Source organism: Fringilla coelebs, assembly GCF_963513975.1.
Source record: "Fringilla coelebs genome assembly, chromosome: 6".
NCBI classification, from domain to species: Eukaryota; Metazoa; Chordata; class Aves; order Passeriformes; family Fringillidae; genus Fringilla; species Fringilla coelebs.
The window spans coordinates 36,022,854-36,049,682 of NC_140034.1; the positions used below are offsets into that span (position 1 = coordinate 36,022,854).

The 26,829-nt window shown below is 38.4% G+C and overlaps 1 protein-coding gene across 7 annotated transcripts in view; it reads right to left on the bottom strand.

Annotated features, from left to right (window-relative positions):
- Nucleotides 1–26,829, bottom strand: part of NUMB (NUMB endocytic adaptor protein) — a 98,413-nt gene that overhangs the window by 52,432 nt on the left and 19,152 nt on the right. Inside the window, exon 1 of one of the 7 annotated variants that reach the window (XM_084208354.1) lies at nt 17,857–17,872. The exons of 5 other annotated variants lie outside the window; for them this stretch is intronic. The gene's annotated coding sequence lies outside the window, so the exon portion shown is untranslated. Of the gene's footprint in view, nt 1–4,805; nt 4,901–17,856; nt 17,873–26,829 lie in introns of those variants that run through there. One more of the 7 variants, XM_084208351.1, reaches the window with a different exon arrangement.

Here is a 26,829-nt window from a genome sequence, read left to right on the forward strand (position 1 = left end):
AATGCAATGCATGCCAAAACTCCACAGTTGGTCACAGACATGGGCGCAGGAGGAATCGAAATGTGCTCTGAGTCACCTTCTCACCACTGGAATCAGGCATTTAGGCAGGCTTGCTATAAATATCCAGTGCTGGAGATACAGGAGGAGATTGGAGCCATATGTGGGAGACCCAAATACCAATTACACACTGCGCAAAGTTCCAGCAACACAAAATTAAGGAAGAAAAGGAGATTCAGGAAATGGCCTCCTTTAAGGCATACAGTCTGCATGTTCTGAACTCTCACAGAAACAGAGCAACTAAGAAATAAGGCAGGGAAAGAAATCAGAAGTTTGGGCTAGAGAAAAAGCCCCCTTGTATATTATCATACAATTCTATTACTGAATTTATGTTTTCTACATAGAACAAGTAAAATTTGTGTGAAAAACCAGATTAACTAGTAAGGCAAAAATTTCGAAAGATGTGACTGACCATGTAAGCTAACTTCGGAGAACATACCTAAAGTCTGCCCAAGCTTAAGATCCTATTCATAGCTGAACATATACATGATCTGCTCCAGTTTTCGCCGTTTTTTTGTTGTTTGTTTGATGGGGAGGGGAGGATGTTTTTCTACTATGAGCACTTTTACTTTTCAAAATATTCTCTATATGTGAGTATCTTTTCTACTAAGGAAGATTTTTAAAATTTTGTTACTGCTACATTCCTCTTCTAGAAACCATCCTGGACTTACAAAACAATGTATATCTGAATAGAAGTTTTAAAATTGTCTGACATTTCACAAGAATACAGACATCTAAAGCAAACTTGTAAATTTTTTTCCTAAAGGGGTAGAGGGGTTAGGGTGGTGCAGAACAGGAGTACTTGACATACTTATTTCCCTGATACTGGAAAGAAGGCTAGAAAGCATTCCTAAAATATTTGATAGTCTTGAGATTCACAGTAGGAGACTGTATTTCCTGCTGGATAATAGTATTATGTTACACATAAAAATGATTATGTCAGTAAAATTAAAACAGCTACAACACGTGAAGCTGTCAGCAGAGCTCCTGTTCTGTTTGCAGGGAGACTCCAGAAGGGCCCAAGGGACTTGCAAAACACCAGCAAGAAGGATGACTGAGCACCTCTGTAAAACCTAAGTATCCCAAGCTCATGACCATTGTGTGAAGTTAATCTATGCTCACTTTGTTACAAAATCCGAACCTAGACCTCTGACTGATTCTCCTTTATAAAACTAATTTCAGAATGGGAAGGAAAAAAACAATGTGCTTTTTGTAGATATAGTTACCCAGAGACTATGGGAGCAGGCAATGTGTGTCAGTATTACTAAGCATCATGTCCTAGGTCTGAGAAGAAAAAAAAATTAAGGAAATAACAACTAAAACATCAATAAAAAGGCATCGCTGGCATAGATATTGCTAAGTGACATCTTATCTAGCTTTTATAGTGACTAATTATTGACTAGCATCACAGAAAAAATAGATTTTGAGTAGAAGTCTGAATATTGAGAACCTCAGCTTAATGAATATGATGTTTAAAACCAAATCCAAGCAAGACTCAAGTCTTCAAACTAGAGAAACATTTACATTTATCTACTAAATACACTGCAGGAACACCCACTGTTTATTTACACTATATTACATTTCAAAGGTTCAAACTTTCAACATATCAGTAACTCGTAACCTTTTCTGAATCTATTTTAAGTGGTTAAAGATTCTCCCTATGCAAACAATTAGAGGGACTTTTTAAAGTTCTAACTGAAGTTAAAGGTCTAGGTTGAAATGAGTTCCGAGAACATGAATAGCACTTCTACACAATGTTCTCAGTTATATTAGGATACACATTTTAAAAAGGAATAAATGTCCTGAGGATGTCCCACAATTTATTTATAATATTTCATAGAATCTTACAAATTCTAAAGCTCACAAAATCTTACAACAGAAAGATGTGTTACTCAGTTTTTAAGAAATGATGGAGAAATTCACAAGCTTAGTTCAGGGAATAAACAGATTACACAACCAATCAAAGAAAGAAGAACTGACAGAGTACACTGTTGATTTCAAACAAGAGCTAACAACTACCTCCTTCAATAATTTGAATCCAGTCCACCCAGGATTTGAAAACTACAAGACATTCACTTTTATCTGTAGTATTAAGTCATTGGTTTCCATAGCACTTTACTTACCATTTGTGGAAAAAAAAGTCTGTATTTGTAAGGACTTCACAGATTACTACCCATACAGACTTGGTCACTTACACTACAGACAAATACAGATGATACAGTTCCCCAAAATTCAGAGCATGAAAAGGTCAAGTTCTGCAAGAGAAGGAGGTAAGGCAAGAATGTAGCTGTGAGACAGACTTCGCTGGACAGCCTGCCCTGAGACACTCCCTGCAAATTCTCTTCACCACCCACGCCCCCTCACATTAGGCATCCAGATATGGCATGCAGCAGGAAGGGCCTGGACAGCCTTCATCGTGGGTCGGGTACACTGAAACATGTTGGGAAACCTAAACCAACTGCACATGGCCTCAAAGGCTACAGCCAGGGTACCTAACTGGATCTGGGAAATAACTGTGGCATACACAAACCAAAGCCACCTTCAGCTGCCTTGTTTTGCACAGGTTCTGGTAGTGCCTGCATCAGTTCTGACACTCCAAAGCAAACACAAAGCAAACATTTACTAACAAACTACTACAGTCATACTTTAGGACAACTCAATCAGAAGCAATAGCTATATCCTGCTATAGGAGCAGCAACTGACACAACCAAATAAAATTTAAAATATCATCTACGGAACCTCTTATTTTTTTTAATCCCTGTAGTTAATGTGCTCATGAAGTCCATCCTTCTGTGACAGAGGATGAAAACCAGTAAGTTTTAGGAGGCAACAACAGTCCTCCACTTGGGTACAACAACTTCAGTGAAACCTTCAGCAACACCCTGCCTTTTTCTGCAAGGCCTGAGCAATTGCATCAGTGGGCCACTGAAGATGCCTCATTTCCTCTGCATCTTCAAGGCTTGCACAAGGTTTTACCAGCTCCAGCTCTGCTCACTGATAACATAAGAAAGCTTATAAAAAACATCTGAGAAGGAGCAGGGTAAGGTTCAGAGTGAAACATTTGAGCACTACAGTGCATAGTATGCTTAGTTCCAGAAACTGAATTTAGTGTTATTGCTGAATTCTGCTTTCACTCATTCAAGTTTGTCTTTGTGACTGGCAGAGCTACTTTACTCTTCAGCGCACACCTATAAAAATAACTGTGCAGACAGGATCCCAAGGTGTACTAATAAGACAGTTACAAGCCTAGACAGCAGGAAGTTTCAGCATATTACAAAGGAGCTTAATACTTAATGGAAGCATAGAGGCCTACAATTACACAGCTAAGTCCCAATATATGTTTTTTACAAGATTAGAGCTGGAAAAATTCACCTGACCTGAGAAGGAAAGAAGCCAAATGTCAGAAGAGAGACAGAGGCAGCCAGGAAGACAATTCCAGAACTTCTCCCTTCAGCCTTGAATTACAGAAGTCATTGGTGGCTTTTACACCTCTTGAACTCCCACAATATATTCAGTCAACATGGTTTACCTCGTCAGTAAAGACTAGAGCAAATATCCAGAATAAGTATCTCTGGAAAGGGGGGGTCTACAAATACTCAGAAAATTTTTTTTTAAATGTCAGAAAATATAACACACACACACACACCCCCACCCCCCCCCCAATTTAGTTATACATACCATGGTTGTTGTATGGGTTCGCTTCTGCCATTTTTGTCTGTTTTTCTTAAGCAAACTTATTTCTATCATGCCAATCACAAACTAATGCATGTACATGGGACTAAAAGCAGACAACCATCACTCCCATTTAGAAGGTAAAAGGGAACTTGATGAACCTGAAAAGATGTAGTCTGAATCCCAACCTGAAATATACTGCAAAATTTACATAGACGGCAATTGTGGTTGCCAAGGGCAGGGTGGGAGAGAAGTACTAAGTATTCTCTCATTTGAGAATCCAAAATTCCTGCAGTTACAGAATTTTAGCTTTTAGGCAACACTGCCTGACCACTTCCCAAAACTTGGGTCAGCAGACGTAGTGACTTCAAGATGACATATTTATAGCACACAGAACCCACATACAGCCACTAATTCTATAATTAAACGCTAAAACAAGATGCTATTATGAAAACAATGTCCCTGGCAACGTACCACATTCAGACGGACACTGAAATATCTTTTAGATAATTGAACTCGATCTAATCTGGAGTTGGTATTTCCTGGCCAATGATGACTAACTTTTCTAAACCATCATTAAGCATCAGGAAATACCCACCCCCAACATCAATCACTATCTAAACATACACCAAAGTATCGTGTTTTGAACATCTTCACTCACAGATAAATATCATATAGACAAAAGTGAGGGGAAGAAAACCCCTTTCCACCAGTCTTGAAGTAACCAAAATACAAAATCAAGTCTCAACATTACTAACAAAATGCAAGGGCCAGACTTCCAGCTCACTTGCAGTTTCACAAGATAACACTGGGCTCTTCCACAGTTATCTCACTCCCTTCATTCATACATTAAAATGCTTCCAGAATTAAACTGATCCAAACCACAACTGGCGGTTAGAGAACCATGCTGGGTTAGAGAAGAGCTCGCACTAGTACTCTGAGTAGTTTGTACAGTGAGGACACTGGTCTTGCACACCTCTGCTGTGCCCTTCCCTCTAAGCTTCCTAAGTGCACTGTCCTGCTGCCCCGACCAATTCCAGTACTCAGCAACCCACACAAAAAAAAAAGAAACAGACCAAAGAGCCTCGGTGCAAACTCCAGCTTAAAGGAGAAGAAGGAGAAGACACGCCTTTTCATCTCTATTTTCTGTTCCATTAAAAACAGCAGAGGAAAGAAAGCACTTCTTAGCTAAAAACAAAGAAAGACAGAAAAAGAACCCATGGTAAGTGAAAGACAACACCACATTTATATTCAGGAAGGCTCAGGAGTGGACAATTGTCCTCTTTATTTCTGTAGAAACCAAAATTAAAGGCTCTCAGTAGGAAAGTCACAGCTCTAATCTCCCCTTCCCCATCTCCCTGAAGGTACTAATAGAAAGTTTTCATCACAGCAGTCAAACACCGCTATGTTGTGAATATTAAATCTAACCCAAAGAGACTGCCATGACTTCCTCTCCTATCCTTTTTCCATCATTTTTCCCCCTTTAAAGGCAAAAGATTTGCTTTACAACTGCCATAAGTGCACCAAAACGATTTCTAATTTACTTAGAATTACAAAATAATTTCATCCCTGATGAAATTGCTAGTTGATATTAATTACACTACTCTTCTTCTATTAGAATTCTACATACTTAACTTAAGCTGGCAGGTGGTTCTCTGGAAGTCAAACAGTTCCTAATTAAATCCTAAAATCCTATCAAATATCAATACTTAAAACTGCTACCTTCAAGCAAATCTACAGCTTGTGTATCAAGAATGATTTTGTTTCAACAATCATTCTGGTGAGTAGAGTCTACTGCCCTAATTAAGCAGCTTTTTTTTTTCTCTGAACATGAAAAATCAAACATCTTATGAAAATTGATATTCATTCCCAACCCTCCTCCCAGAAGATCTAACCACTTATCAAACTGCTACAGTAGATCTTCTGGCAGCTCTTTGAGCTGTAATCAGAGACCAGACTTACATTCAGATCTTTGGGGGAAAAAACCACCACCACCATAACACAGAGCACGCACCCATACAGAGTACCCTTCATAATTTAAATTTAATTTACAAAGACCTTTGCACTCATCTGAAAACATGCTATGTGTCACCAGTAAAATGGAACTGAGCTTTTTTGGAGAATAATTTTGGACCAACACTCGCATAAGCAGAGTGCTACACCTGGGAAAACACATTAAACCGCTGGTTCAGAATTTGGTTTGCAGGCAAGTGAGAAATAAGCCCCACTGGCGTTAGCTGGCCTGATACTTCTTGCATTCCTTGAGTCAAGTAGTTCTCGAAATGTTACATCTATGCCATTGAAATTAAACTAGTGACATTTTTCTCAAACGGTGAAATTTGCGTAATGAGGAGCAATAGCACAAGTAATCCAGAAGCAGCATTCACTGAGCACCAACTCACAGCACTGTAAGGACAGAAATGAGTTGCTACACTAAAAAAAGTTCACAAGAAAACTTCCAGCAGTAAACTGCTTTAAAATTTTTTTTTTTAATTAAAAAAAAAAAAATTCCTACCAATCCAGCCCTCTAATTCTACTATATAAATGTGTCTAAAGTCAATCTATATCGATGTGAAAGATGTAAATTAAGAGTCGTGATTTGGGGTGAAAAAATAAACAGAAAAACAAACCTAAATGCTATCAAAAAAACCCCTCAGCATTTATCTTGCTATTTAAAACAGCTGTGTCACATGGAGTAAAACAGCCCACTAAACTATATCTACAAAGCAAGGGCAGAGTTTTAAACTAATCAGTACAAAGGTCCTCAAGAAACTGAGTTTTCACGTATTATAGTTTTGCACACAGTTCAGTTTATAATGTGGACTTTGTAAAGATTTGAGACTTTCCTAATGACACGCTTCTGAGTACACAACAATACGAGGAAGTGCTGTAGCTAATACCCCTCTTCTTGCAGACATCCAAGTATCAAAGGTGCATCATTGTTTAAAATGGCTCCAGCTCCAAAGGGTGAAGATCTACTCCCTGTCCTGTCTTGACCTTAAGGGAGGGACACACTGTCCACCAAAACATCCTGTCAGGAAAGCAGTAAGAAGCATGCAAATTTGGAGATTAGGACAATAAATACACTTTTGCTGGTTAATTATTTTGGCTTTCAAAAAACTTCTTGTTGAGGAATACAGAGGCTTTTCTAACCAAGTTTTGTCCACACCAGAAATTCTGATGAACAAGTCCACTTGGCAGCTGCAGGAACTCGGAACAATGTATTTGCAAAGCTCCCTGTGTGATAGTCTTGTGTGAAAGTTTTCATTGTTACATCCATTCTCTTTCGAAGTTACATGTTTCCTGAAACTGGTTTAGCAGAACAAAACTGCTATTAATTATTTGCTGTTTCTTCCAATATAGACATTTGGAATTTATGTGAACATAGTCCATGTCTGTTCACTAAGTAAAGTACATGCACCTATTTAGGAAAAAAAATTGGATGTTTACTGCTTTGGGGTTTTTTCCTGTTTCCTTTTTTAGGACTGCATTGCCAAACCTGTGAGGAGATGCCCATGACATAAGGAACAAGGTCAACAAGTACTTTAATCAGGTTCTTTTTCAATATTTCTTAGAACTGGCACCAAGTTCTTACAGAACAAGCTGTTTAGGTCAATAATAAACTGCAGGGCTCCTAAATAAACTGGTAATATTGTACCTATTTCTCTCCTAAGTAAAATTACTGCTTTTTACTGGTCAAAAGGTCTTATTTTCTCAAGCACAAAATTAACAAAAAAACTGGCCCAGATTACTCAAATAACTACTTTAATGTGGTTTTATTGAGTTTTTATTATCATACCTTTATATTTAACTACCTGTTCTCCCAAGATGAAGTGATCTCTGCATTTTTCTTTACGTTTATGCAAGTGGAGAGCATTAAGCAAATAAGCGACATTATTTCAACCTTTTTATAGTAATACGTCTACTGAAAACCACACAAAAGCTTAATTCAGGTTAGCATTATAAACCCTAACAATGTTTACTGGAGTGAAACAGTTGGACAAGCCTGCTCTCATATTTAGTTCAATTGCTAAGTGTCACCAATTAGTTTGCATCTCTAGATACTTGCACTTGAAACAGAGATGTGCAGGAAAATACACCTGGCAGATGAGATCTCAAACACCTAGTATTTTTTCCAGCTCAAGCTTTTCATACCTTAGATAAAATGCATTACCTCATTTTTTAACATCAGTTTAACAGCTAAGAATTTTTTTGAGAGAGAATGTAATTTTATCAAATAGCAAAGTGAATTGTGCAAGCAACAGACAGCAAAACAAAAAGTCAAGTCACAGAACCAAACGTGAGCTTTCATATATTAAAACCTAAAACCAAACAGTGAAGCTCACTTTCACACTGTGCCTTTTAAAACAGTGACAAAGCAAATCACACAATCCAGACCAAATAAACCAGATGTTACAATTTATAGGCTCTAGTTGCATTCTGTCCAGTGCATACACACCATTTTCTATAAAGTAAACTAAGATTGAGATCTCCACTTCTCAGTGCTAAATTCACAAATGCCATTTCAAATAATAAATATGTTAGTACATGGAAAAGATTCATAAACATATTTTTTTTAGAAAGAGTCGCTACATTATGAGCTGCTACTTGGGCTTTGTACAAACTCACAGGAAAAATACGTCCCTTCTTCAAAGACTTGCTACAGAATTGGTTTTTCTTCACTGTATTTTTACTGTTCAGCTTCAATTGCACTGAGCAACCTTTAAGTGCAAAAGTTAGTTTTTGAATTCCAATTTCAGATTGAGCAAAGGCTATCAAAAGATTTTCATGAAGTCCTGGATTGCTTACCTGCCTATAATGGTGTGGTTCTCATATTATACTGTGCCATAATTACCTCTATTTAAAATGAGAAAACAACTCTGTTTAAACACTTGCTGTCACTTTAAGATCTTCAACAAACTACACTGCAGTCATGCTATTGTACACATCAGGGATGTGACTACCATCTCTTTCAGAAAGAAAATCAACTCCATTTAATTCCTGCTTGAATCTAGACATCTGGAATCAGTATATACATGAGGAAGAACCACACAGCTGCAACTGTTTAAATATTTTTCTTACCAATTCCCTGCCAAGAGCATCTCAAAATTATAAGATCAATTTCACAGACAAGAAATAAAACTAAGGTCACACAGGCAGAAAATCTTTTAGAATTTGGGTTCTCATATTTGGTGTGAGCGGTATTCCAGGACCAACACACAGTCTCATCTTGGATCACATTTTCCAGATTTTGTTTCCTTTGAACTTCTGGGGCAGAGCTGGTGCCTCCTTAAACTGGCATAATGATTATCTCTGATTTTATCATAAGAATTTCTGGCATCCACTTCAAATAACAATCCAGCAGACAACACACATTCCAGCTTGCATTATTAGGATTAAAACAGGAACCCCTTTCTATTGATATATTCCTTCCAACAAGGGTTATCTAAGCAATTGCCAAACTGATTGCAGTTGATTACAGTATGATGATGCATAGATACTTACGTACATTTGTTAGCTGAAAATACAGCAGCGAAGGTAAGTCTTCAGAGGTTTGATTTATAAATAAGCTTGAGAATGCCCTTTTGATCTAACATAGTACCTTGGAACCCATAAAGTATCTGGAACATTATTTCTAGATTCAGAACACTAGGAGAGATTTTTTTTTTGTTCACCTCCAGCCAAACAGACTGCATTCTGCCTTCTTATACAAACTTGTGATACCTTTGCGACTTCATTACAGAAATGAATACATATGGTCATCTATCACTGATGCACTAAAATATCCATTCTTTCCTCATCTGCTAAGCCAACATAAGTAAAAAGTTAACCACAGAAGCCTGCAAAGGTGTTGTGTGTATAGTTGAATACCTACATCAAGTATCAGTGGCACCAATTCTTTGGCACTTACTCTTTGTATAATCACATTAATCAAAGTTTGGGGCTTGGTTTGGTTTTGTACTGTGGCTAAACAACATTGAAAAGTATCGCCACTGTAGAGACTGCCCATATTTTTGAAACTTGGGATGGTTTTTCCACTCATATACCACCGTGCATGAAAGAACAAAGCTATGAAAGGATGTCACAGTATCAGACCACAATACAGACACAATGCAACCGACCAGCTCAAACCTTAGGCAACAGAAATTGATACACTGGGCTCTTTAGCAGGGAAGAGCATAATTCATAGCATACAATGATCCTAAGTTATCCTCTTGAAGTTTCTGAACTATTAGGTTTCTAAGATCACACTCAGCACTGATCCTACAAAGCTGCTGCTCTTTGCTCCTTTCAAACAATTATAATCACATTAGAGTTTCACTTTTTAAGGTTTATAAAAACCTTCCAGAATTTACACATTTACTACTTACTTGCAAGATTGTCCATGACAATCGATACAGGTCATCTTTGTCAAGTCCTTCTCATGGATTCCAATTTCTTGTATCAAATCTTTATATAGCATCACACAAGATGCTTAACACCAACACTTCTATTAAAGCTATTCTGGTCACCTGTAAACACAGACAACTTAAGAGTCTGTTACTAATCTTCATCCTCAAAGGTTTTGCCTCTTCATCACTCACTTCTTTGCAACCGTTAACTACAGCTAATGTATTTCAAAAGCTAGAACTGTGAACAAAACCTTCAAAGAGAGGTGCATCAACAAACAGTAATGTGAAGTGACAATATTTATTTTGAAGACTTAAGGACAGCTGGACAAGATGTGGCACTTTCACAAAGAAATAACTTACAAATCACATGCAACTTGTGGTAGCAGAGATGACTCTACAGACTGTGGGTTCAGCAACACAGGGCTAAACAGCAAGAACCCTGCAAATTTTCAAGAAGCAAACCACTCTGATTAAAACCAATTTCATATTCCTCACCTCACTAAACTCTGACATCAAGCAGCATTTAAGTAATCATCCAGAGCTGTGAAATTACCTCGTCAACACTTCAACTTTCCTTAAAACAAAAGTTATAGTTTTGTTATCACAGTCTTCTCTAGACTTTGATAGTTCTCTCCAAGAGGTTTTGCATATTTCAGTCTAATCACCACTCATAAATGGCAGTATGCAGCTCAAGGTGCAGTACCAGCAGTCTCCCAGCACCTGGAAACTGTGCAAGCAGTGAAGTACAGGGATGATGATGCTGGAATGCAGACACCTTTACAGCAGATTTGCTTGCTGAACCTTTTTAAATGTAAGACTCCTGTCAGCCCATGCCTTTAGCCTGTCAAGATCCTCTAAAGAGCAGCAAAGGTGTCTGTTGTGTCATCCACTCCTCCCAATTTTGCATCATCTGTGAACTTGCTGAGGGTGCACAGTGTCCCATCACTCAGGCATTAACGAAAATAAACAGCCCAGGCCCTACTATCAACCCCTAGGGCACACCACTGCTAGCTGGCCTGCAGCTGGACTTTGTGGCACCATTTACACCCCTTAAAGCCCCGCACTTCAGCCAATTTGCAATCCCTTTCCCTGTCGACTTAGCTAGACCAGATGGTGAGGGTGTTAAGGGAGACAACGACAAAAATACTGTTAAATAGTACAAACTTCTCTTTTCTCCTCCACCAATCCAGTCATTTTGTCAAGGAGGGCTGCCAGGTTGGTAAAGTACTATTTCCTCTTCCTATAGCAACAATAACTATTGCTAATCATCTTCCTGTCCTTCTTATGTTTGGAAATGGCTTCACAGGAGAGCTTGCTCCATCATCCTCCCAGGGGTCTAGGTGAGGCTGAGCAGTCTGCAAATACCCAGACCCTCCCGTCCTTCTTGAAGGCAAAAGCAACACTTGGGTTTTTCCAGTCCTCAAGAAGAGTCGCCTATTATCTCAATCTTTCAAAAACAATTCAGAGTGGTTTTGCTATGATATCGGCTCTCTGACCACTCACAGGTGCATTCTATCAGTTCCCATGGACTCTCCTGCGGCAAACTTTTTAAAATGTTCTCTTACTTGGTTCTTCTCTATTGAGGCTAAATCTTCATTGCTCCAGACTTTCCCACTAGTCTCTAAGGCCTGGGACTCCAGATGACAAATCCTACCAATAAAGACCAAGATAAAAAAGACATCTAGTACCTCAGCTTTTTCCATGTTTTCCTTCATCTCCCTCTGGCTGGTGATGTACTTGCAGAAGCCTTTCCTGTTGCCCTTCATGTCCCTGAACACCTACCTGAAAACTGAGGTCCAAAGCCAATCCCAGTCACACCTCTTCCATTCCTCACGCACACAGAAGCAGGAGCTGCAGTGAATTCAGATTCAAAAAAGGGCATACTAAGGGAAAAGGCACTTCTTGAAAAACTTGATACTGGGCCTATTCTAACTTAACCATTGTAATCCAGTACACACAAAACAAGGAAACCATAATCAATTCCAAATTGCCTCTCTACTCTGTTTAACCTTATAACACAAGTATCATGCTAATGATGGCTAAGCTTGCTCCCGAAGTCAAAAACAGAGCCTGACTGACAGATGTGATACGCACTGGAATGAGCGTGATTAGGCAGCGACACAGCTGTCTTCTCAACAGTAGCACAACCTCTCTGTTTATAACTGTGATGAAAGTGAATTGTTACTTTCAGGAAATCTAAATGATGCATCCTGGTGTTATGTATTCTGTATTTTACATTAAACAGCTCTTTCATCTTATGTATTAACTCATACCTTACGGCCTGCCCTGTATTTCTAGGGCAAGGCAACGTCATACATGAAATGTTATAACCAACAACTTAAACAACTCACTAGTTCTGGACAGTATGCATTAAAGATCTCTGACTCTACGTAGTAAATGACTGAGCTACCAGCAACCATATACCAAAGCCAGCTTTATGCCACAGGATAGTGGATGCTGCACTCACATGCAAAAGCTCAGAAAAGCAGTTCTGTGAATTGGAATCGTACTTTAGTGCAGTAGGCTGGTTTAAACAAAGTGTCCAAAACAAACAGCAGCAGTAAAAGCTGTAGAGAAGCAGAGACTATGAACAGCCTGACATGTGTCAAGACAAAAATAAGATCTTTACACTTATAAAAAGCAATGTATTCCTAAACTTCAGTGTGTTTTAAAATAATAAATTATTTCAAACCTAACTAAGGCTTGGTTAGCAACTAAGAGGGATAAACAAAATGCAATTTTGCAGAAGTCCAGATATGCTTTAGTATATCCAGCTAGAGGCATTCCAGCCACTTGATATGAGGCAACTCTTAAAGGCATAAGGAATCTGAACATCTGTAGAAACACCAACAAACAAAGAAAAGCTAAGGAAACCAGCAGTATGTCCTTAATCAGTTCCCTCTAAATTGGTGGCTCCCTAACTGATTTAACAGGTTTTTTTAAAAGCCTTTGAACAAAACTTTAATTAAATCTATTCCAAAACAAGTACTCATTTCAGCTCAGTGCTCTAGGTAAAACTCCAGTGCATTTACAAGTATAATCAGTTCAGCACAGTTCTCCCTCTTTCCTCTCTGAATACAGCTATTTATATTTGACCTCAACCCACACTAAAACTCAAACACCCAGCATGCAGCTCTTTCATCTACTTTTCACAACCTGATCAACAGCAGAATGGCAGATGAAGAAGGCTGGGTGTGATACCTTCAGAAAACAGTCAGAAAGGTATTTTTCTGTCTGGGTGTGATAGTGAATACAAAGACCTGCCTGAGCAAGTGCTTTTACTACTGGAAATGCATCATAGCTGCACAAAAAAAACCATTTTCACAGAATCATAGAACAGTTTGGGTTGGAAGAGAGCTTTTAAAGTTCATTTAGTCAAATGCCTCCCTGCAATGAGCAAGGATATCTTCAACTAGATCAGGCTGTTCAAAGCCCCACTCAGCCTGACCTTGAACACTTCCAGGGATGGGGCATCTACCACCTCTCTGGTTCCAGTGGTTCCAGTGTTTCACCACCCTCACTGTAAAACATTTCTTACATATGTCTATCTAAATAGACTCCTTCAGCTTAAAGTCATTATCCCTTGTCCTCTTGCAACAGACTTTGCTAAAATGTTTGTCTTTCTAATAGCCCCTTGCAGTACTGAAGGCTGTAATGAGGTCTACCCAGAGCCTTCTCCTGGTTGAACAATTCCAATTCTTTCAGCCTTTCCTTATAAGAGAAATGCTCCAGCCCTCTAATTGTCTTCATGGCCCTTCTCTGGATTCACTCCAAGAGGTCTGTGTCCTTCCCACTCTGCAGACCCCTGAAATGGATGCAGCACTGTGAGTGGGGTCTCAGCAGAGCAGAGGGTGTCATCAGCAAATTTGCTGAGGCTGCACCTGATCCTTTTAACTATGTCATTAATGAAGACATTAAATAGCACAGACACCTGAGGGACACCATTTGTCACCAATGTCCTTTGGGACACAGCTGTTGGTCGCTTTCAGAGAGTAGTGGTCAATGGCTCAGTGTCCCAGTGGGCATTGGTGAGAGGTGGTTTAATCCATCAGATTTAAAACTCAATGAAACAGGTACCAAAACAAATGAGGAAAGAAGAAAACCAAGATACTATCAAAATCAGTGTTATTTATTTAAATTTTACTAATTTTCCAGTTACTACTCTAGTTCTATTAACATCCATCCATTCAGAATGCAAAATTACAACTCTTCTCAACACATTCATTGAAAATCCAGGTATTAACATGACACCTGTAACATCTGAAGCACCTCTAAAGGCAGGACACTCAGAGCCATGTCCATATTGACACAGTTCTGACCAAGCATTTGAAAGCCTGTTTTGAAACAGCACAATGGGTCACACCACTCAGCATTTCACACATTTAAAGAGGCATCTGAGCATGGAAAGCAGAGACTGCTTGCATCTCTACAGGTTATTTCTGTACACACCAAGCAAAAAGTGTGATCAACTGACAAGAAGTAATTATATTAAAAGATTTTAAAATAATTTTTTTGTCCAGAAACTGATGGCATTTACTAATTAACAGATACACAGGTCTGTTAAGAGTCACAGTATTTAGGTTTTTAGCAAAACATGCAGAACGAAGCTTCAGCAAAGCAAAAATCTTACTAGTGATCCACAGGTCAGACACAGCTTATCAGGAAATTCCACTTTAGAGTGGATGAGACAATGGTCCTTTACTACTCAGACTTCTAAAGAAATGAAATTTACTTTACCAAACTGAGAAATTTTGATTACTATTATAAATTATGATTTCAATACTGTGGACCGTTTCATAATATTACTTCCTTTTCATAAAGAGAATTTCTGTTGCTTTTATCAGATCTCATCCTATTCAATGGCCACTGCTAACAATCTGGGATAAGGGAAAATCCCATGGAAAAATAAGAGAATAAGGGAAAAAACCCATTAAGTACCTTTAGTATGAGGACTGTTTCTCCTGCTACAGGTTGTTAATTACAGCACACCCAAAACTGAACAAAATGGCAATAGTTTCTTCTTCTATTGTATAGATACAATTTCCTTTCCTTATATATAAGGAGAGGAAGCAAACCCTTAATAAGGTGTTTCTCTCCAAGGCTGTATCTATTAGAGGTCAGTCTTCAACATGAAAGCCAGCAACAAGCTCATCAAACCCTTCCTGACCACTAAGTGGCAAGACTAACAGTGAGCACTGCTATGCGAAATTTCTTGAAGAATCTGCTTACAGACATTCAGTTTTCAGAAATATTGTTATGACTAGGACCATGCTACTAAATATTACAATAAAAGTTCCCACCAAGTCACCTGTCCGCATTAAACTGCACCTAAGCATAACAGTGACATCTGTACACAAATGCTGAGAAAACAACCAGCACTAAACTTTCATAAAGGAAAAACCAAAATAAAAGTCATTCAGGTGCTGAATAATGAAATTTTGTGCTAGTTTTCCCAAAGCTGGTTTCCCAAATTGCTAGTTTCATTATGGTTTCAGAATCTGAAATTTCAAGATCAATATAAGCAGAACAGGAAAACTTAAAACAATCCTCCCAAAATGCTAGCTTAGAAATTAAATGAAGAAACTATGACCCAAATACACATATTTTACATTATGCTGGTTACCACTGAACAAGAAAAACTGGTTTGCCCACATGGACAAAAGAACGGTATTACTCACCCCACTAATGTTTCCCTAATTCAACTTTACCAAAATGAACATGCTCTTTAGTCTATTCTTGAGGAAAACTCTATGACTGAAAAAAGTGGTCCTACAGTTTCATTACAAAAATGCAAAGGGCAGAAAATGGCAACAGTGGTCAGGCAGCGTATACTGAGATGATGAATGATCTAAAAAGGCCATAATGCCAATGTATCACTACGGATTGGTACTTAAAACAGATGAAAGGTTTGTGTAATAGCTGAATATCAAACTTTTGACCCCACCAAAACTTCTGGGAACAAGAGCTGTCAAGATGCAACACTGCACCAGTCATACAGAATCCCACGCTCTTAAGCATCTCTGAACTTCCATGACAATCTCCTAGACAAGATAGGTATTTAGATACTTCCCCGTCACTTTTTAAAGTGTTTGCTATCACTTGAAAAGCTTTGTCTGGAAACAACCAGATGTTTCCCACTATCAAATTGCTAGCTGTTTTAGTTATTTCAGAAATTTCAAATAATAGTTATAATTTTGTGGTGGGCTGACCTTGGCTGGACACCAGGTATCCACCAAAGACATTCCCATTACTCCCACTCCTCAACTGGAACAGGGCAGAGAAAACACAGCAAAAAGCTCTTGGGTCAAGGTAAGGACAGGATCATCACTCACCAATTACTGTCATGGGCAAAACAATCTTGACTTGCAAGTCAATTTAATTTATGACCAATCAAATCAAAATAGGACAATGAGAAACAACTTTCTCCCTGCTTCACCATGGGGTCTCTCTGATGGGAGATTATCCTCCATGAACTTCTGCAACGCAAGTCCTTCCCATGGGCTGCAATTCATGAACCCACTGCTCCAGCATGAGTCCCAACCAAGGGAACAGTCCTTGAGGAACAGGTTGCTCCAGTAGGGGTCCCCTGTGGGGTCACATGTACTGGCAGCAGACATGCTTCAGCCTGGACATGGGTTTCTCTCTCCATGGTCCATAGGTCTTGCCAGGAGCATCCTCTACCACAGGCTTCCCATAGGGTCACAGTCTCCCTTGGGCACCCACCTGCTTTGGCATGAGGGTCTCCAGGGGTTCCAAGTGGGTGTCTGCTTCACCTTGGAGCCCCACAGACCACAGGGACCCAACCTGGCTCACCACAGTCTTCACCCACAGGCTGCCAGGGAATCCCTGCTCCAGCACCTGAAGCCTCTCCTGGCCCTCCTTCACTGACCTTGGTGACAGCAGAGCTGCTTCTCTCATACGCTTACTCCTGTCTGTCTGCAACTGTTCCCACACAGAAACATTTTTTCCCCTTCTTAAATCTGTTATCCCACCACTGCACGGCTCAGCCTTGGCAGCACCATCTCCACCTTGGAGCCATCTGACACTGGCTATGTCAGACATGAAGGGAGCTTCTCACAAGCCACACCTGAGCTCTTCTTGCTACCAAAACCTTTCCATGTAAGCCTAATATATTATTGCATAAAACTTGAAGAAGACCTAAAAAGGAAAATCACTGTTAGTATTTATGCTCCATTTTTAGATATCCTTGGCTATGAAGAGTCCACTTCAGCCCCCTCTTCCCTGCCTCCTCTCCTCTCATCTCATAATTCTTCAGCCTTAGACGTAAAACACCACAGTGAAATGTCTTTAGAGTTAAGTATTACTAGTTGTATAAAAAATATTTATTTATATAAATATTAGTCCTAAATTACTTCATTATCCATTTAAAGATACTACTTTTATAGACTTTTTATTTCAATAAATTAAATAAATATAAAGCCATTTGCAGATGAATCAAGCTTTTTAATTCATCTATGTCTATATATAAACAGAGGCAGAGGGGAAGAGTTACTATCTGTTTGTTTTAGAAACAACCACACACGTAGCATTCCAAGGCTGTTCATAAAAATTCTTGTGTGTGTGCAGGGTATGGAGCCACCTCTGAACCTTGCTAATGGGGTTTTGCATACAACAGGCTTAAAAAAATCCTCCAAGGTATCACCTTGTGGCAAGTAGCCATTTTCAGGTACAGTTCATGGGACATTCAATATGTTTGATGATGAAAAGTTCTTACCATTCTAACAAAAAAATTATGGGTTGCACTGGTCTTCCCCAAATTGTCCAGTAGAGACCAAGATTCCTCAGTAAAACCACAGACCAAGTCCACACTTGCTAAAAATAGAACATGACAGCAGTTGGCATTATAGTATCGTACACTTCTTGCAATGACAAGTGTCGGGTTTTCCTTATATATAACTCATTATCATCTTTCCTAACAGACTTCTCTCAAAGGAGAAAAGATGATACACAAACACACATGGAGAAAGCACAATTACCTCACGCAATAGTCATTTCTCAGCTCTGCCAGGTATTAGCTACAGAAGTCAGGCTGTTAATTCCCTACTACCTATTACTACAGTTTAACTGTATTTGGCTTTATTTAAATAAGAAATGTGCTTTTCTGTAGCCTGAATTTATGGTAACAGTTTAGCTTTACATCAAACCCAAACCTGAGTTACAGTTTCAGAGGTCTTTATGCATACCACATTTCTCTCTTCAAAAAGCAGATAGAAAAGACAAAAGCTTTTGAGTGGGAGGAATCAACAAAGAAAGGGAGGAATGTATCAGCTTGCCAAAAATGTGCCACAGCCTCTATAATACAATGTTAATAATTCTGCCTAATGCAAATGCAATAAAGTTCAGCATTTCATACCCAGAGCCAATCCTTTTCCTATTACTGGACAAAAAATACACTATAAATTTAATTTTTTTTTATGCTTTAAGAATGACTCATTTTGCTATTCCTTTAAATTGAAGGTTGCCATCTGAGGTTTCCAACAAGATTTTTTCAGAAACTGCTTTCACATGTATTGCACAGAATACTATTTTAAAGACTCCGGATTGCTTTTTCTGGCATTATTTCTGAAAGTTTTGACATAATTTTGCACCAAAAAAAAGCAGTGAAGTACAGTAGCTTTTTCAACTTCTTCAGAAAAATGAGCATAATACAATACTAAACTCCATCTTCCGGAGAGCTACTTTGAGAGAAGTTCATCTAAACAACTTAGAATAGACAGATTTGAAGCATATTCTATGCACTATTTGGAGTGCATACAAACTAGTTCTTACCTGGTAAAGAGGAAAGGACAGGTTTTGACTTGTACAATTCAGTCATAACCATACTGCAGAAACATTTGATTTCATATCCTGCTTTTTACATTGTAAGAAGTTTTATGTTCAGAAAACAAAATACTTTTAGCAGGAACACATTCTAATGTTTGCTTCACATCTTGGAAGCTCTTGCAACGTCCATACTAGCTATTCAGCAAATAATGGAAGGGACGTTAAACTCATTTGTAACACATGGTTTCTTACACTACTAATTTGAGAATTAATCAGATCATATAATAGTAATACAGTAATTAATCTTTCTTTTCTCTCTACCCAAATGTCTCCAGACCTCTGTAATACAATTATTTGTTAAATAAAGAATGAAGTGCAATCTCACTATTTCTGTCGTAAGTCCTGAGTTTCTATCCCAAGAAGCACCATATCCACAAACTAACCACTAGTATTATGGTTTCAAGGGAGTTAAATAAAGGCATATAAACCCCATAAAATTTAGCTGCATAATCTTAATTTCAGTTGGGTTAAATGCTGACCTACCTATGTGATCAATTAATTGGATTAATAGGTAAATAGAAGTCTACATGGTAAAGAAGAAGATGCTTCTATTTTCTATTTGTGTCCAGCAGAGATTAGTGTTACACTTAATACTTCTTGTATTGCACTTATGTCTGCAAAGAAAAATATTCAACAGCATAATCTGCCAGTATCAAAAACTGACAAATTCAGAGGTAGCAATAAAGGACTAGTTATGGTGACAAATTCCTTTCAACAGGAAAATTATTTCAAAATGGATTATGACAAACATAAGATCATGTATACACATAAGATCGTGTATACACAAAAAAGAATATAAGTTAAACTAGAGACTGCTGTGAATTCTAGCTCTGCTGGCAAGAAAGTGAGGACAAGGCGAGTATTTGATACTGCAGGAGACAGAGTAAACAACCTCGGAACACACAGGCAGGGAAAGCCCATTGACAGGTCTCCATCCCCAGCTGGTACCTACAGTTCAGGCACCCACATTTTAACAGAAACTCATCCCATTCCCACACATACATGAAAACTGAGTTCTTATATTTTGCTTAACTGACTTCTGAAATACAAAATAAAGCAACAACTAGGTCATAATCTAAATTACAAAGACTTCAAACTTCTTTTCATCTTGTGGATTTCTCCTGCTGGATCAAGTACCTGGCATTTGATATTAGATGAACATTTGTAGCTTATTCTTAGACACTGGAATAATTTGCCAAGGTGTATGAGGAGAATCCAACATTTGAAGTTTAAAAAAATGTAGAGTATGATTTACAGCATAAGCTACAGTTCAAATAAAATACAGACTTGCTAGTTTAGGTGAAATTGTATTGCATCTAATTTCTAACTATAAAATAATTTGTCCTAGTATATTTACCATAGCCTACATTGGTGTAGTTCAAAATGGTGCACCAAAGGAAAAAAAACCAAGCAAAATAAGAAAAGAGATTCTCAATGTAAGCCTTACCTAAACACCAAGAAGTTAAACATGGAGAGAGTGGATATCTGCATGCCAGAGACAAGAATGGTTGCATTTTACAGCTGACACCCTTCTCTGTCATAAAAAAAGGGAGCTGCTGGGGTGGTGAGCACATGGAGAGACAGGCCAAGAGAGATACCAGACCCTAATGCCTCTAAGCTCAATGAGCTCACCATGGTATGCTTTTATATAAGCTAACACGCTTTATCTAAAGAGAAGAATACTTTTTAAGAAGTGCTCAAAGAAAATAAGTTAGACAAAAATGTCAGTACTACTATGGGCCAAGTTCATTAATGACATCTACCCAAACACACTGGGACTGCATACATAAGCCCATGTACCCAACAGGGTATCAGAGTCCTCACATCACACAAAGAGGGAACTCTGTACTTTACTATCTGAACAAGGAATTTCATACAGGCCAACACTTGGGGTGTGCATGGCACAAGCAAAGGCCAGATGTAGCTAGCTCAGTATCTGTACTCTACACTGAACAACAAACTAGAAAGAAGGGGCTAAGGTGGACAATATTTTAACAGAATAATATTCCAGATCCTACACTAATTTAAACAGAACTCTGCCTGTGACTCAAACCATAGGCTAAGATACTCTTCACTAGAAGTCTAAGCATTTGTCTTTGCTGCTCTTTTGGATTTTTGTCCCTTTTTTCTTTTTTTAGTTACTCAGAGTATACTTGGAACAGATCAATTTAGAGATGTGCTAAAACACATTCCACAGCACTGAGCTTTATAGAACTATAGGAATGAAAGTTGTGTCCTGCTGATAAAAAAATATTAACTATTAGGTTGAAGAAGAGATACCACAAGGTGAAGTCAGGGTTGATTTTCTTTTCCTCCAGAGGCAGGAAAAAAGTTACAGCAGCTACACTGTCTAAAAGTGGACAAGTCCAAACTTGGGACCCAATTTTGTACAGCCCCACTGTTTGCAGACTGAACCAATACACAAACTCTCATTACCCAAGATAAAGGCCGGGGACCCACCCAAGCAGAGTCATCCCAAGTCCACAACTCAAAGCCAGGCAGCTACAGAGCTACTTCACAGCCTGCCTCTTCCTCGTAGCCAGCTTGGGTGCAGCACCAGCCCCACATGAACTCCCCAGCACTGAAACCACTTTGGGCAGGGCTTCCAAGTGTGGCAGCCACTAATGGTTCAACCTAGCAGGACTGAGCTAACAGTAACCTGTAGCTGATCTTTTCAGAAAGTACAACCTACTGCCTACAAGTTCAGCCTTTTATTCCATCTGCACCAACAACATCATTGATAGGACATAATTTATTTTTTTTTTTAAAGGCTTTTTACAATTTTTCAGTGTTGACAAAATCTCTTCTGCTTGGAACTTCATGGTCAAGTATAATTAAGGTATGGTAACACAACCCATTGCGAGAAGGTAAACTGCAATCTTGCCAATGAAAGCAATTGTTTCAGTACAGCTACATACACTTTTGGGAGTCAAACGGTAAATGCTAAATGAAGTCTGTCTTTGCTTTTCTAGTTTGTGACTTTATTAACACCAACAGCTTTCCCTAATGCCATAGTTTTTCTTCTAGGCAGACTTCAGGGACTAAATTTAAAACACATTGCACTGATTACTAAACTGCATTTCACAATTCCCTTCAGATTTTGGCAACATTCTCCCCCAGTTATTAAAGCAAATCTTTCAAGCACTTGATCCATTACACTGAGAGTTTCAAAGAAATTGAAGTCTGTCTTCATTCAAACAACTAAAGAAGAAAACAGACAAGATTGCTTTAATGCAGATGTAAGAGAATGCTTGTATGAACGTAGTACTTCCAATTCTTAACAATTACTAGACCTTATCTTAATCCTACTTCATTTGAATATACATTTTTAAGAACACCCAATTTAACAAAGTGAAGGAAACATGAGAAAGTCAGCCTTTTCTGTCCTGAACACCTCAACTATCTTCAAGTTTGAGAGCACAGCAGAAGCGATCATGAATAAATGCAACCACTTTCCCCACCTTTCTTGTCCAGTGTGTCTTGGCTACCTGTACAGATTATCTTTCTGTGAAGGACAAACTGCCTTCACAACCAGTTACCCCAAAAGGAAAACCTACTTTCCAAGTCTGCATGTTTTAGTCTCAAATTCTACTGATAAATTTACTGTCTGCAGAATTTCTTTTTCCAAGAGTGCCAGATATAAGGATACCAAATACCAAACTGCTTCAGTATCAGCACATTACCCAGTCTCCAGACATATATATTTTTTTCACTATATAACTATTGTTTTTAAGTAAGTTCTACTTTGTGACTGAAATCTGTACTAAGAATAATACAGAAGACTAATACAAGGCTTCTCTAAAGATGAAGACTTCATGTTTGTTTGTTTAGCAGTTCTAAGATAATGACTTCTAAAATCATCTCTACTCACCCAAAAAGCAAGCCCTTTTTTTTAAAAGCTGATGTTACCAGCTGCTGAAAGGCTAACTCTTTCTTAGCGCTTCTAACACTCTTTTTGGGTAGCATCAGCTTGCTTTCAGCCTCCGATAGGCAGAACAGAAACACCAAATACCCTCCAGGAATGGTCAATAGGCAGTTGTGGTTCACACTGCCATCCTCCCGGTGGAGTTGAGGCTCAGGGGACAAACTAGAAATGGCCATTTTTCCATTCCTACTCCTACCAACTGACCCGAGATTCTCTCATAGCAACCAGGATGAAACCGCCTATAGAGGAAGTATTCCTAGAGAGAAGTCTTCATATTTTAAGTCCTCTTCGTTGAAAAATATTACCCATTTTCAGTCATAGTTATTTTCCACCTTAACCAGCATTTAAGAATGAAATTGTCTGCTTCAGTGGATACATCTTCACTCTCAGTAAAGCCAATGACACAGGATTTCTGTGCATTTAGCTGTTTAAACACGAATTCTAATTGTTATATTAATAATGAACAATACTGAATTTGTAAGCATGAAAAGCTTCAGTTGGCATGACTGAACTAATTGCAATATGAAATTACAGACTTGTGACTTGTCATAACTGCGAGATCCCTGCCTCAATTTTGTATCCAGAATTGATTTTTAAAGAATCATAGTAGATGTTGTGGCTCCAGAATCCATTAAAAAAAACAACCGAACAAACCAACAAAAGACACAGAAGCTTTGCAAATCACCTTTATTAAAACAGATAGTCTTCACCATGTACTTAAAACCTCTAATTACTTAATTTCTTATATTTATTATCTCTCCTTGAAGTATCTTTTGAACACACCCTTTTTGTCTTCAGGAACTACTGTATTTTTTAACCCCTGAAAATGAAGGAAAAAAAAAAAGATCAAACTTAAAATAAGACCGTGGGAGGAAGAAAAGACTTGTTCTACACCTGCCTCACCCAGGATCATTCTTTCACTAATGCAGCGTGGGACCTGAGAGCCATGAGACAGAACCTGCCTTGAACTGCAAGAGTTTTAAAGCAACCCATACCTTTGCTCAAGGTCTGAGTAATTCCTAGGTGCAGACACCATTATCTCTGTGCTAATAAAACAAGCCACCTCAATGGAAAATAACTGTGCTATGACTTCTCCAGTACTTCTGAAGGAAGATCTTCCCTTGCACAATTTAGTCAGCCTGTAGGTTAGCAATCACTCTGAAACCAGAACCTGATCTTTGAGCTACAGCAGCAACAGGCAGCAAAGCCCTCCTGAAAAAACTCTCAGGATTTAGAAGAATGGTGCTGATCTAAAGGCATAAGAACTGGGAATCATACCCAGGTAAAAGCTTCTTCTTAAGTTCTGCCTGCTTTGAGTAAGCATGCCACATGCAGCAAGAAGCAGGAAACGTTGTTTCATCTTCTCAGTATGAAAATGTGCCTTTCCAGGCTAGGATCCGTCCTTTCAAGTTGTAGACAAGTTTTAAGCTTCCCACTTGAAGAACAATGGAAAACCGGGCTTGACAAGAAGAAAATTAATTTTATTCATGACCAAGTTTTATGAAATAAGTAGGAAAAAACCCTTCAAATATCAATTATAAAAAGGTGGACTTCATCCAGACTAGTTCAGAATCAAACAAAAACTGCTCTCCAAAAGCCTCACACAAGTGTTTCCACTAATATGCATTCTCACTTTTAACTCTCAGCCTTTATCCCACTTCAATTTCTGTTCAACTCTTCACTTTGAAGCAAACCTGTTCCTATTTATATTGAAGAGCTTCTTCTTAGGGAAGCTGCAGTGGAGCAGTTGCAAAGCCAGAACCTGAAATAACGGCTGGTCAGAATTAAATCACAAAACTGGCGAGACTGAAGGCAACTCACCAAAGACAATTCATTCTCACTGTATAATTTAAGAAAATCAAATTAATTACATAAGTAATCATTTCAGGAGGGAAGATGTCAGCTAATAACTTGGATTATCAATCACCTTCATTACCCTAACATCTCCTTTGTATTAAATAGTGCTCAAAGGCATGCACTATTTATAGGTTTCCTCAGGCTCAGACTTCTCTGCAGCTCTCTTCTTAAGCTGTATCTGTAGGACTATCTCCACACCTAAGCACAAGTCTCACACTTCATTTCACCCACTGACACTTGTCAGCAGCACACCAGTGCCCATGTACAAGCTATTTCACAGAAATGAAGGCACCAAGGAAGTAGAGAAGAAAAAAAAAAAAAAAAGCCACCAAAAAAAAAAGTTCAGAAAACAATGCAAGAGTTGCTTGCCCAATTCAGAAGGAATTTTGATCTTGATCTTAGGCCCCAGCAAAACAAGGACAAAATATCTGACTCTGCTTTGCTTAGCAGAGATAAGCTTCTGATTTCAAAAATCTAAATGCCTGTCCATACAAAGAGATTTATTAATTACTAGAATAACTGGTAAAGGTTCTCCTGAAGTACAGAACGCCCATTTTTGAAGACACTGTAATACAAATAACCCCTCATTTCTTTAGACATAAAAATAAGAGTTATCCAACACACACACAGAGCTTATTGGATCAGCTTTAGAACATTAACACACAAGAGACCTGACAACTCCATTTGGCAAAAAGAGTCAAATAACAGCTGTGCCCCAGCAAGTAAGTCGTCAATTTAGTGTCATACACCAGAATGAAGGGGGTAGGGAGAAAAGTACACACCCATTTCTCACAACTGACCATTCCTACTACAGTTTATGCACAACTAACATCCCATTAGTAAATTACAAGGACTATCAAATTTAGAGGTTTTTAAAATAAAGAGCAGGAATAGATTACAGTGTCTAAACGGCAAAAGCACCCAGGCTTTATAACAGCACACACAGTTCTGCATCCACAATAAAACCAAACTAACAAGTTATGTTGGGAAGTTTGGGGCAAAATTAATTTTAATAAAATCAAACCACACATAATCCCATTAAGATTCTTCTAGATCAGATGTCCACATCACAGAATTAAAAGTGGGAAGCAACGTGTTTCAAACCTTGCTATTTTACTGCCTTTTTAAAGTCAGACCTGCACACAGAGAAGTTCAATCACCATTCTTTAGAGAAACAGGAGAATTTAGACTGAGAGAGTCAGAAAATTCCATAGAAATGGTACGAGTAAAGTACTAAAGTATAGCTGAATAAACACAGCAGGCATCTTTATCACAAAAGCAGATCAAAGTGTATTTAATATTCAGTTTCTTCTCCCAGCTTATATGGAACATGCAAGTTTACTTCAAAATAACTTTTAAAAACAGTCATTACTTGGCTTTTAACATCATGGAGTATTACAGAAAGGTAGGCTGGAGCAGACTGAAATTAAAACACTTCCTCCTACCCAAATAAAGTTTCCTGAGTCTATAATCATGCAGCATTTTGTTCATGGCTAAAATTCTTTAGCTCTTCCTTAAATACAAGGTGTTTACCTCCCTAATAACTGGTCAACATTTATGAATTTTCCAACTTTAATAAACTCACTTATACTTTAGGCTTCCTTTAGAAAGGCTATTTAGAGTTAATTTTTTTTTCCTAAAAACTCCATACTCTTGGCCGACTTTGGGGACTAACAGCCTGATAATCAGCTACAATGTTCCCAGTCCAGATGTGGGTACCTGGTACTGCTACAGCCTTTTGCTAAGAAAGCAAGTTAATGTTTAAGGGTACTGACTTGATGCTTCACTTACACAGAACACAGTAAAGGAGTGACCATGTCACAGCTACCATCTGTAAGATGGTAGATACAGTGAAGCGATGGTTCTACATCTTGAACAAGTGAAAGATGGAATTATACAGATTGTACTGAACAGTTGAGGCAAGTGGCTGCACCTGCGCTCCCTGGTGCCTCAGGGTTTCTAGGGAAGAAATACAATGCAGCCTTTCTGAAAGCAAGAGCTGATTAAATGAAGACATTCTGGAAACTAACATATAAATGCTTATTTCCATTAGAGCATCAGTCTCCAAAAAATCAATGCTCA